Below are 13,916 nucleotides of genomic sequence, written 5' to 3' on the forward strand. Positions count from 1 at the left end.
CTCCCTTTATTGGTTGTAGTACTAAAGTGTTTTGGATAACAAAAAGTTAAATTGCGTTTTTTGGTGGGGAGGAAAACTGCCTGCATCTGGAAGCCAGTGTTCCTTACATTCTCCAAGTTCTGTATGTTTAGTATTTTTGGCAATGGATGAAAAGGCAGTGGCAGACCTACATTTTTGGAGCCCTGAAGTTTGTACAGTGGTACCTTGGGTTACAGACGCTTCAGGTTACAGACTCCGCTAACCCAGAAATAGTGCCTCAGGTTAAGAACTTTGCTTCAGGATGTGAACAGAAATCGCGCAGCAGTGGTGCGGTGGCAGGAGGCCACTCCGCTAACCCAGAAATAGTGCTTCAGATTAAGAACTTTGCTTCAGGATGAGAACAGAAATCGTGCAGTGGTGGTGCAGTGGCAGGAGGCCCCATTAGCTAAAGTGGTGCTTCAGGTTAAGAACAGTTTCGGGTTAAGAACGGACCTCCAGAACGATTGAAGTTCTTAACCCGAGGTATCACTGTACTGCCATGGGGCGCGCTTCTCAACCAGCCATGAGGTTTGGATAACCACAGTTACTTTCTTCAGTGGGTTGGTCCACGATAGATCACTGCACCTTTACAACATCCGTGCTACTGACTCTCAAACTTTGGGGTTTTTGAAATATATACCATACCCTCCAAGTGTCCCGATTTTCTAGGGACACTTAGAGTTACAAAAGCCACCCCTGCTTCTGATTTGATCCCGTGATGTCTCTGTTTCCCCTGCCAGTGCCACCATCACTGAGCTCGGGGATGAGGAAGAACTTGTCCCAAGCAGTGGTGGCAGTGGTGGCAGCTTGGAGGCAGCATCGCTTGCCTCTCTATGGCCGCTACTGCTGTCCTCCTCCCTTGGGCACCTCATAGTGGCTGCTGGGCAGGGCCACCTTGGGTGGGAAGAATGGGTGTGTAGAGTACAGGGAGTCTCCTTTTAAAAAAAAAAATGCTTTGTGCATCTATGTCCAATCTTTTCCCTTCCTAAAATTTACTTATCGGTGTGTGTTTTTCTTTTTGTAGAAGAAGAGTTTGGATTTGATATCCCGCTTTATCACTACCCAAAGGAGTCTCAAAGCGGCTAACATTCTCCTTTCCCTTCCTCCCCCACAACAAACACTCTGTGAGGTGAGTGGGGCTGAGAGACTTCAGAGAAGTGTGACTGGCCCAAGGTCACCCAGCAGCTGCATGTGGAGGGGCGGGGACACAAACCCGGTTCCCCAGATTACGAGTCCACCGCTCTTAACCACTACACCACACTGGCTCTTTGTAAAGCTATCAAAGAATAAACTAAAATAAAATTGGGACTAAAGGGTTTTCATCATCATCATCATCATCATCATCATCATTATATATAAAAAAATTATTTATACCCCTCCCTCCCCGGTCTGAGCCGGGCTCAGGGTGGCTAACACCAGTAAAAATACAGTAAAAACATAATAGGGAAAAAACACAACAATTTAAAATACAGGTTAAAATGCAGTTTAAAAGGAAGCAGCATTTTAAAAGTAGCCCATAGATCAAAACCACAAGGGGAGGGAAACATAGGGTCAGACTGACAGGCGGAACAGCTCTGTCTTGCAGGCCCTGCGGAAAGATGTCAAGTCCCGCACGGCCCTAGTCTCTTGTGACAGAGCGTTCCACCAAGTTGGGGCCAGTACTGAAAAGGCCCTGGCCCTAGTTGAGACCAGTCTAACCACCTTGCGGCTTGGAACTTCCAAAATGTTGACATTTGTGGACCTTAAGGTCCTCTGTGGGGCATACCAGGAGAGGCGGTCCCGTAGGTACGTGGGTCCTAGGCCACATAGGGCTTTAAAGCTCAAAACCAGCACCTTAAACCTGACCCTATACTCCACCAGGAGCCAGTGCGGTTGGTAAAGCACTGGATGAATGTGATCCCGCAGCAAGGACTCCGTAAGGAGCCTCGTCATGGCATTCTGCACCCCCTGAATCCTAGAAGGGTGGAGGGTATGTTTGCTGTGTCTCTTTGGTCTAGTGGTGGTAGCACACTCTCTCTTTTTTTTAAATGATATTTATTCACATTTTAAAGATTACAAAGAGAAAAAAGAAAAAGAAAAATAGAAAAATAGAAAGGACAGAAAAAATACAGACAATTGAAAAGAGAGAGAGAAAAAAACACAGATCCAACCTTTACATCACTTGCTTTCATTCACTTACTTCCTTGACCTCCTCACACCTCCCATTTTTGTATTCTAATTCAGTTAGATATTTCAGCAAATCCTTTCCAGCTTTGTTTTTATCTTAGTAGTTTATCTTAATATATTGTGATATTACATTCTCTTCTTTCACCAAATTATTTTTACTTAATCCTTTATATCTTTTCTGCTAAAACCAGATAATTCTATTCCAACATCTTTCTAACATTCCTTAATTTTACAATTCCTTAATTTAATTTTTTTCCAATCTTCTTCCACCGACTCTTCTCCTTGGTCTCGGATTCTGCCAGTCATCTCAGCCAGTTCCATATAGTCCATCACCTTCGTCTGCCATTCTTCCCGGGTGGGTAGATTTTGTGTAGTGGTGGTAGCACTCTCCTTCCCTCTGATAGGAAATGCTTGGTGGGGGGAGGACAAAATGGGGTAGTCGAGGAGGGTCAGTTGGTGGGGGGAGTGAGAAATGTCCTTATTTTCATCTGAGGAATGTTGGAAGGTATAATATACACACACAAAAAATCAATTAGAGTCGTGTGGGACAGGGGCAGGAGTTTGAGAGCATTGGATTGAGGCAGCTTTCACAAGCAGGAGCTCATGTAGGCTGAACCTGAAAACAGTAGCAGTAGCATCAGTGTAGCTGCACCACACTCTAATCCAGGCTTCCTCAAGGCTCCTCAGGCTTCCCTTTTGGCCTACAACTCCCATGATCCCTAGCTAGCAGGACCAGTAGTCAGGGATGGTGGGAATTGTAATCTCAAAAACATCTGGAGGGCCGAGGTTGAGGAAGCCTGCTGTAATCCCAAACCACTTATTCCAGAGCAGTTGATGTAGGAGAAAGCAGAAGCAACAATTACATTTAAAAACAATGCATCTCTTGGTTTATTTTTTATGCAGCCACAGCTGGAGCGGTTTTACGTCCAATTGCTCCTCCTTTTCTAGTATTAAAAAAGGACAACAACAACTTTCATAGTTCATCAGTTTCGGGTTTCTGCGTCAGGCTTTAAATTATAATTTTGCTACAAGATGTTCAGCTCGCAACAGCAGCCGAAGCCTTCCCGAAGAAATCATTTGGCTCAGCCTAAATTAACTAAGACTAAACAAATATAAAAAGTGCCCAGGACAATTTCTTGTGGTTTTCAGCAAGGAGTGTGGTTGATTAGAGCATATTGGCAGATGTGTGTGTGAAATAAGGGGGAGAAGGGCCGGGATGTTACCAACAGAAATAAAGCTCATAATCCATGCAACGTCTTATAACAGAGCCAGACTGGTTGCATTGCTTCCAGAAATTGGTTTGAGACATGTCAAGTAAATGTGTAGCTGTCACCAAGAATATAACTTACATTCCTGCTGTCCTAACCCCAGGCAACAAAAACTCCCTTTAAAATTAATGCTTATTGGCATAACACATTTAACCTCCCCCCCAAAAAAACCCCTTGCACCTAAATTGCTGTCCTAGGAGCAAAGTGTGGAGGGGCGCCGCCGTGGCAATATACCGAAAAGATAATTGTTCACTGGAGCAATAAGGCTTGCAGTGTGGAAGGAATGCACTTGCTAAGGTTCTTTCTTTTTTTAACTTTCCAATTAAGTAGTTATTCTTTTCTCCCACGAGAGGTTTGTCTGAAACTAGTTTAACATGTGTTCCTCATCTGTGTGAGCACAAAGGCAATTTGGCAAAACTCCCCCGATGGGGAAGAGATGTAGCAGCAAACACGTGTAATAGTATCTGCGGTAAAAGTGGACTCTTTTGATCTCATTATAGGACACTCACTGGTCAATTCTGCAAAGATACAACATGCTTTGCAAAATACCAGTTCCTTCATCTGCCTCATTCATCTACAAATCAGGCTGGCTTAGATTTTGCTATTTCAATGAAAAGCAATGGGGGGTGGGGGTTGATATAGAATAGAAGCCAGGACTTGTCTCCTGCCTTATCGTCTCGATTCCCATTGTTTTAAGCAATGTGATCCCTGCCCAGCTTCAATACTAGTGGGGAGACAGAACTGGAGAAAATGTGTGCTGTTTTCACTGTTAAAAGCATTTCCCACAATGGGGAACCGTCTTGGACATAGCTCAGTTGGTTAGAGGACTGTTCTGATAATGCCAACGTTGCGGGTTCGATCCCTGCATGGGACAGCTGCACATTCCTGCATTGCAAAGGGTTGTCCTAGTTCAGGCACAGGCAGCCTTCAGCCCTCTAGATGTGTTGGCCTACAACTCCCATGATCCCTAGCTAACAGGACCAGTTGTCAGGGATGATGGGAATTGTAGTCCAAAACATCTGGAGGGCCGAAGGTTGCCTGTGCCTGTCCTAGTTGATCCTCTGGGTCCCTTCCAATTATGATTCTATCTCTGACCATTGATTACACTGGCTGGGGCTCATGGGAGTTGGAGCCCCAAAATGTCTGGAGGTCCACAGATACCCCTTTCCTGTTCTAAAGGTGCAGGAGTCATATTCCCCCCCCCACACACCTCTGCCCTGTACCTGGTTTAGGTGACCATCTTTAACTGTGTATTTGAATGCACACCTTGGCATAATGACATTCCTTTATACGTTTGCATCGTTTTAAATTGACCGCAGAGCAACATGGAGCAGGCTAGCACATCTAGCTGAGAGTATTATTACTTCTGTGCTTACTGCACTATCCTTTTGGATGTGGGAAATCCCATTTTCAGAGTCATAAACACCCTCCCACAACAGCTGTCATGAAGACAGCTGGAAACAGTAACTTTTCATAAGCTTGAGGAAGTAGATTGCTAAGTCTCTTTATTTGCTTAAGTAATTACTTGCATTGAATCTAGAATAAAACTCTGTCTTTCTGCAGTAAGTTCAGGTTAGCCTCCTTTTCTTTATACAGTGGTACCTCGGGTTACATACGCTTCAGGTTACAGACTCCACTAACCCAGAAATAGTACCTCGGGTTAAGAACTTTGCTTCAGAATGAGAACAGAAATCGTGCTCTGGCAGCGCAGCAGCAGTGGGAGGCCCCATTAGCTAAAGTGGTGCTTCAGGTTAAGAACAGCTTCAGGTTAAGAATGGACCTCTGAAATGAATTAAGTACATAACCCGAGGTACCACTGTACAGTATCACAGCCAGATAGTTGTGGTGCCTTTAAAGGAGTAACAGTCAGTTTCCTAATTGTATGGGAGGTTTAAGCAGCCTCACTTCCTATTGTGAAGTCACTGACCGCATATGAGGTGCAGGCTCTTACTGACATCAGTCTTGGCATAAGGTCCTAATTCCTCCATTCAGACAAGATGTTCTAACATGAAAGAAGCAAGACCCAAAGGCACTAGGTCTGTATGGGTGTGAAGAGCCTTATTTCAAAACCTTGTTTTGTGCAATGAGTGAGCGCTTTGTAGTCTCAAAATCCCCACATATGTTTTTGTAAGCCACTTTCCCCAGTATGGGGCTATTTTTAAAAAATGTCATTTTCCTGAAGATAATGCGTTTTACATATACTTTCCCCTAATATGCAGATTTTTATGTACATATTTTGATTTTTTCCCTGCATTGCAAAATTTGGCGAAGTGCATATTTCAAAGGACAGCTTCATTTCGGTTTGTGTATCATTTCAGGAAGCACAAATTAGGTAGGTAAAGGTAAAGGGACTCCTGACCATTAGGTCCAGTCGTGGCCGACTCTGGGGTTGTGGTGCTCATCTTGCTTTATTGGCCGAGGGAGCCGGCGTACAGCTTCCGGGTCATGTGGCCAGCATGACTAAGCCGCTTCTCGCGAACCAGAGCAGCGCACAGAAACACCGTTTACCTTCCCGCCAGAGTGGTACCTATTTATCTACTTGCACTTTGATATGCTTTAGAACTACTAGGTTGGCAGGAGCAGGGACTGAACAACAGGAGCTCACCCCGTCATGGGGATTAGAACCGCCGACCTTCTGATTGGCAAGCCCTAGGCTCTGTGGTTTAACCCATAGTGCCACCCTTACACAAATTAGGTAGGTTCACATTAAAATGCAAACATATCAAATCTCCCCATCCCACATCCCAATGGTTTACAGTTCCCAAAGCTAGAACTCTTGCTGTTTTCTCCTCTTTTAAACCTCCCCTTCATTTACTCACTTAGAGAAGTCACAGCCAACCTGAAAAACTTTTTTTTAAAGAAAGGTGTGAAAAAACCAGCCCAAAGGAAACAGCGTTTCTCCACCAAATGATAAAAAGCCATGATATTCAGACATGCTATAGCCCATTATGATTTTCCTAACATGTTCTCTATATATGGTAAAGTCTCTTCTGGGAATCGATGGCAAAGAAATGAATTTGCTAAGGAAGAAGATGTGCAATTCTGATGGAAAGTGAACTAAAAGGTCATCACTGAATTAAGTTTCTTACTTTTTATGACTCTTCTATTCAGGTATGAAAATATGTAGACTGGGAAAAGCTAATAAAATTATTATTGCTTGGAGAGTCCCTCGAAATTAGGACTGCTCACTTGCAGGTATGAAATGACTTTCAAATGGTAGACCAGGGGCCATTTTGTACATTACAGTATTTAGATATACACAGCTAAGAGTGTTAAGTGCACTTGAGGTTGATTTTCCATGTGTCTGCTTTTTAATTGTACCTAATGAAATCCCAAAGTGAGCATTGGTCTTAAGTAATATAGTAAATGGTTCAGAGTTCCTCGTTTTCAACACAGCCTTGAACTGTGGACTTGGACAATTAACTTATTTTCATAATAATCCACATAATTATACTGACATTAGGAGAATGCACATTCTGTCATTTCAGATGTGATCAGTTGGCGCATCTACTTCCAGATCCTCAACATCTTTCTACTCATCTTCCTCCAAGTTCTCCAGAGGTGCAAAGAAAGGTCACTTCCATTCTTGACAACTGCAGCAGATCTTGCTACCCTTTCAGATTCAGATTCCACTATGTCAGGTTCCAAATGTCATAATAACTTGCCCCACATCAAGCACTTGTGATGACTGTCTCTTCATCATCTCCAGGATGGTGAGAGCTTAGAGGAACCAGCTAGGATAGTCATTATGACAGATGCCTGTATGTACAGCTTGGGTGTGTGTGTGTGTGTGTGTGGAATTTTAGTTCCAAGGACCCAATGTAGTTTTTAAAAATCAGTTGATAAAAATTAAGACAGCATCACAATATAGGACTCCCGTGGCCTTTAACTAGATGGCCACATGTTCCACTGTGCAGAGTACAGTCCTCTCTAGAAGAAGTCCTATATTTGAAAAGTCATCCAGTCCCTCAAGTCATTAGTAGGATTGGAATATAACTTGTAGTTTAATGATGAATTTTGGATACAATGGAGAGATAAAAGATCTGGATTATTATAAAAGATGCAGGAGGAAAATGATTAACAGTAGGACCCACAAAGTGGAGGAGGGAAGTCCAAGAGATTCCTTGGAATCTAGTTTTGATGTTGTATGTTGGATATGTGAATGTAAAATTTCAATCTGAAAAAACAAATAAATATTTTTTTTTGGGGGGGGGGGCAGAAAAGTGATAAACAACCAAAAACAGGGACCCATCAAGAGTTGCCCATCAGGAGTTAGTCCCTGGATAACAGTCTGAGCAGGAATCACTATTTAGATTATAGTAATTATTTCTAAATTTGCATTTATGCACACAAATCACCATATGTAAATTTTATGGGAATCTGCCTTTTCTGGGTTTCTTTTTTCTGTGTATGACATATTTCCTCATTCTGGGCAATGTATGTGGCTTTGAACAAGCTCCAGTTGCCTTTGGGAAGAAAGACAAACCCACTTTAGACACCTAAGCTGTGGGACTGCATCAAAGTGTCCCCTTTTTAAAAGGCCTTTCCGGTCCATTTTGTAAACACAGAGACTCACACACTTTGCCTCATATGAGCCAACCCTCAGCCCCTCCTTCATGTTCAGTGCATTTTTTGTGTGAGCACTGGTGCTATCCACCTCTCTCTCTTGCACACCTAGGGTTGGTAGTATCCATCCCAGTTTGGACCTTAGCCAGGTGTGGGGCACATTTGTTAAAGCCAGAGTAATGTGGGGCCATCTGGGCGAATTTCATTTATTTTTACAATCTATTCTCTCTCTCTCTTTTGCACTTGCAGAAGGCCTTTTAATCCAGCAGACACACCTGCAAATAGAAGAGGATGAGAGCTGATTCCCTCCTGCTGATTCTCCTGCCCCTTAAAGACCCAGTCCCCCCCCTCCACTGAAATCATTTCCAAAGAGTTCCAGAGGAGGGCACCCAAAATGGTCAAAGGCCTGGAAATGATGCCTTATGAGGAACGGCTAAGGGAGCTGAGCATGTTTAGCCTGGAGAAGAGGAGGTTAAGTGGTGATATGATAGCCATGTCAAGTCAAATATATAAAAGGATGTCACATAGAGGAGGGAGAAAGGTTGTTTTCTGCTGCTCCAGAGAAGCGGACACGGAGCAATGGTTCCAAACTACAAGAAAGAAGATTCCACCTAAACATTAGGAAGAACTTCCTGACAGTAAGAGCTGTTCGACAGTGGAATTTGCTGCCAAGGAGTGTGGTGGAGTCTCCTTCTTTGGAGGTCTTTAAGCAGAGGCTTGACAACCATATGTCAGGAGTGCTCTGATGGTGTTTCCTGCTTGGCAGGGGGTTGGACTCGATGGCCCTTGTGGTCTCTTCCAACTCTATGATTCTATGATTCTATGATTCTAGGACACTTCAGTCAAGCATGGAAGGTGTCACTGGAGGGGTGGGTCTTGCAGGGAGAAATGTTCCCCCTCTTCTTCCATCAGCAGAAACACCTGGATGAAAAGCCCTTCCAGGCATGAGAGGGCACCAAGTGGATTTCCCCCCTTGAGCTTTTTGTTAACATTTATTTCCTGGTTTTCTACCAAGCCAAGAACTCACCATGGCTTGCAGCAGTCGTGGACTATAGCCGTAGTTCAGATGCAAGGAGTTAAATGCAACCCTTTAGCGTTTGTTAGCATAACTTTCCATCTGTTGATAGCAAAAGCTGGGGAGGCTCTGAACTGCTGATGCAGCAGTTAATGGGCCATTTCATTATTATTTCAGGTCTTTATCTTTTCCTTTTTCTGTAGGAATGTAACGCACAAGCTTCTCCTGGAAAGACATTAAAAGAGAGTTTCTCTTGGCTAGCCTTAGGTAGCTCTTTTTCTGTTGTCCCAAATTTCTGTGACTGACGTCAGCGATAAGCTGGTTTTAATGGAAATCAGATCAGCCTCTGCCCTAATGTATCAAAACAAGACGGCAATGTGGGGTGTGATATGATGACCAAGGTTAGGCTCTGCACCGGCCACATCAAAAGGAAAGAAATATAAGGGTGATCACCTGTGCCTAGAAAAATATCTGCTGCATCCTTTCCTCTCTCCTTGCCCTCCTGTATGTAGATCCAGCCTCACTCTGCTTTGCACTGGCACGTGGGCCCTGGAATGTTGCACAGGGGGTCATTGAGCTGCAAAATGTTCCAAACCCCTGTTCCACAGTGTCCCATAGGGGCCCTTGCCTCACCCCCAATCCATTATAAAAAAGAAAAAAAATACCCTTCCAGCTTGCAAGGGACATATTACATGATTGATTCCCTTTTAAGAATACACTTGTTCCTCAGGTTAAGTACTTGATTCGTTCCGGAGGTCCATTCTTAACCTGAAACTGTTCTTAACCTGAAGCACCACTTTAGCTAATGGTGCGTCCTGCTGCCGCCGTGCCGCCGGAACATGATTTCTGTTCTCATCCTGAAGCAAAGTTCTTAACCTGAAGCACTATTTCTGGGTTTGCGGAGTCTGTAACCAGAAGCGTATGTAACCTGAAGTGTATGTAACCCGAGGTACCGCTGTATGTATCTTCCAGCTACCAAACTTGGTTTTCCCTGCATGCATTGTTTTGGATACTTCGCTGCAAAAATTGAAATATCATTTTTTTGGGGGGGAGAGGGTTTGCACAAAATTTGCATGATTGACGATTGCATTGTAAATGACAGCATGTGCTGGTCTCTGTGCTGCCCACTGCTTGGCTTTAATTCACAATGCACTCATGGGCAGCCAACTCCCCACCTCCACTCCAACCCCAAAGTCTGATTGCAACATTTGTAACCTTGTGTGATCATTTACAAAAAAATAAAATAAAAATTGGCTAGAATTTTTGACGATGTGGGAGGATCAGGAAACTGTTGCCCCCCCCCCATGATTCCCTTTGATGCTATAAAATATATCACTTTCCATTGCTTCATAAGTGGGGATTTACCAGACTGAACATCTTAACTCAAATATTTGGTGTCAATGGTACTTCCGTATCCCACATAATTACAAGGATGTATGGAGGAAGCCTTCTGAAAAACTTGAAAGCTGACACCAGACTCATTTATTTACCACTGCTTTGTAATATAAAGTAATGCTGAATGGGTTTCATAACAGTATTCTGAAAGGGCAAAAATCCTTCGGAATACCCCCCCCCCCTCAATTATTGGTGAAGCATCAATTGTAACTTAGCTTCTCCTTCCCATCTGCAGGTGAGGCAGTGGATGTGCTAGCCTGTTGTCTTGCCTCAGTAATGAACTGGATGAGAGCCAACAAACTGAAGCTCAACCCTCATAAGACTGAGGCACTGTGAGTGAGTGGTTCCCTAGACCAGATGGATGGAAGGTTGCCTGCTTTTGATGGGGTTACAGCTTGTGGGTACTTCTGGATCCTTTGTTTTCCTTTGAGCCTTAGGTGGCCTCAGTGTTTTGCAGTGCCTTCCATCAGCTTTGGCTGGTGGCCCAGTTGCACCCCTATCTAGGCAGTGATAACCTAACTGCTGTCGTCTATGCTCTGGCAACCTCTAGGTTAGATTACTGCAACTTCAACTGGTGCAGCATTCAGCAGCAAGGCAATTTGAGCATATTACACCGATTCTGGTTTGACGGCACTGGCTGCCAGTTAGTTTCCAGGCCCATCTCAAAGTGTTGGTTTTGACCGCCTCTCCCCATATGAACCAATCTGGACCCTGCAATCAGCATCTGAGGCCCTTCTTTGTGTGCCTTCTCTATGAGAAGTCTGGAGGGTAGTATCACAAGAAAGGGCCTTTTCTTCAGTGGCCCCCGTTTGTGGAATGCTCTCCCCAGGGAGGCTCACCTGGTGCCTTCATTATATATATATTTACATATTCCCCAGTTGTTTAGGACAGGGGTCAGCAAACTTTTTCAGCAGGGGGCTGGTTCTCTGTCCCTCAGACCTTGTGGGGGGGGGCGGACTATATTTTGGAAGGAAAAAAAATGAACGAATTCCTATGCCCCACAAATAACCCAGAGATGCATTTTAAATAAAAGCACACATTCTACTCATGTAAAAACACCAGGCAGGCCCCACAAATAACCCAGAGATGCATTTTAAATAAAACAACACATTCTACTCAAGTAAAAACACACTGATTCCTGGACCGTCTGTGGGTCGGATTTAGAAGGCGATTGGGCCGGATCCGACCTCCCGGCCTTAGTTTGCCTACCTATGGTTTAGGACAACATTGGTTCCAGCTGACCTCTGTTTCCCATGGATATATCTTTGATTTTGTATTTTCAACTTTGTTAACCATGTTAGGGTTTTTAATGGTTAGTGATACGTAAATGTATTTGAATAAGTGAAATGAAAAATAAAATAAAATTATGCACCTCAGTGTCAGGGTTTAGGCTGAAATGCTGTAACATGCACGTGGAAGCAAGTCTAATTGAACTCAATGAGACTCAATGAGTAGGAAACAGCAGCAGAACTGACCTAACTGCTGCCACCATTATCCCATTATTATCCCAGTTAGTACAGTGCCACCTGCCACTGGGAGGGTGGGTGTCATTGTTGCTCCACCCCTTTCACATGTGGCTGTTGGCAAGTTTGTATAAGATTGCCCCGTTCATGTCATTGGCATGTTCAGCAAAAAAGAGGGGGGGAAATCTATATGCAGAAATCCAAAGTGAAATGCCACATAATTAAGAATGTTTAACAACCGTAAATTGATCCTGACCCAACAAGAAAAACCAAAGCTTGTTGGAGCCAATTCATCTGCAATTTTTAAATAATACAATATGAAGTGTGAATGTAAAATCAGCCTTGAAATTACTTGCTGGCCTCTGATTGTGGTGGCAACCTTGGTTTTTGTCATACGTAATGTGTGAAAAAGACTTTGAAATCAATATTATTACTCAAAACAATGTATCCTTTTAAGCTGCATTTTAAGGCTGAGAATTTTGATTGTTCATGTTCTGATCCGTAAATCTCAACTGTTCAAGGTTCTTCTTTAAAACTCTCATTTCCTAGAACAGGTCTCTGATGTGTCAGCAAAATTCTGCACGTCATCATTTCGCTTACATTTAAACTTTTTTTTTTTAACCCCAGCTTGACATTGAGAAAGGTAGAAAGCACAGGAATTATACTGCTGGCTTGTTGTTATTTATATCCCCATGACAGGAGGCAAATTGTGCTCAACTTATTTCACCTGGCATTGGGCTTATGTATTGCTGAAAAATTAGTTTACTGTATAAATAGATGTGGTTATGTGACTATGTTTAAAAAAGAAAAAAAAAAACCCAACAAGAACCCAAACTATAATGCACCATTAGCAGTAGTATTCCAGAGTTTATAAATGAAGCACTAATGTTGTTTTGGTCAAAATGGTTATATTAAGACTCTGCCCAAGAAGCATTTAATGCCATTTCCCCCACTATGGCCTGCAAGGTGACTTTGAAGCATTTTTATTGGCTGAAGACTTTGCATTTTTAGTGCACAAGGCTTACAATCGGGAGATGTATTTCACGTTTTTATGTGAGAACTGAATCCTTAATCTAGCGCTCGCAATTGCAAGTAAATTATTTCTTCCTCTGTACCTGCCAAACTACAGAAATATAAATGCAAAGTGTGTATACACTTTGTTAAACACCTTTTCATTATGGAATGTAAATTGTATTAGATTTTGCCATTGCTTACACTTCAGTATTTAGAGGATGAAGCGTTAGTATGTCTACTTTTTTTTGTGTGTGTGTGGATACATTTTCTCAAAGTAGAGCAGTTTCATAACTCAAAGTCCTTAAAGAAAAAACTCTTCCCCTCTTTTTTAAAATGTCTGTCTCCAGGCGAAATTGGAATGTTACCAAGAACTGCCACAGTTTACAGCAGAAAAATATGGTAGCAAAGGTAGTTCATGCCGATTAAAATGTGTCATTTTTAACCTGTTTTATTGCAAAATTCCCAGGGGCCTCTTTTCATGTGCCATGCTCTGCCTGGAGAAACTTATGGCAGTGTAATAACATTATTGTGGATGCCTAGAGGAGTTCAGGGGTTTCCCCTTGGTTGATGGGCAATATTAAAGAGTATTGCTCTGGGCAAACGTGTGAGAATTTGATGTTCCTGCAACTAAAGGACGTTTTCCCAAGGGGCTGCTGACAGCCTGCCAGGGAAAACTCTCCCAAAACAATCCAAAAGGTCTTGACCAATATCAAAACTGTATTCTCTCTCAATAGTATCAAATAGTAGGCAAAACCAGGCTTGGGAGTGGGGTGGCATTTCCTCAGGAAGTACGCCCAGAGAAATGGAGTAAAGAATGTATTTAAGAAACCATAAAGCATGTTGACATTTCCATTCTACCTTAAGGAACAGGCATGTGGAATTGTTGCATGTCACATGTCTGTTTACATTCCAGCACAGTATGCTGGGAACTTCCGTTTGTGTATAGCTTTTGCTTTTGCTGTTCTCCCTGAGACGACATGAGAGAGATGACATGTTTCTTTGTTCTGATTC

Source organism: Podarcis cretensis (genome assembly GCF_951804945.1).
Source record: "Podarcis cretensis genome assembly, chromosome: 4".
Classification (NCBI taxonomy): Eukaryota; Metazoa; Chordata; class Lepidosauria; order Squamata; family Lacertidae; genus Podarcis; species Podarcis cretensis.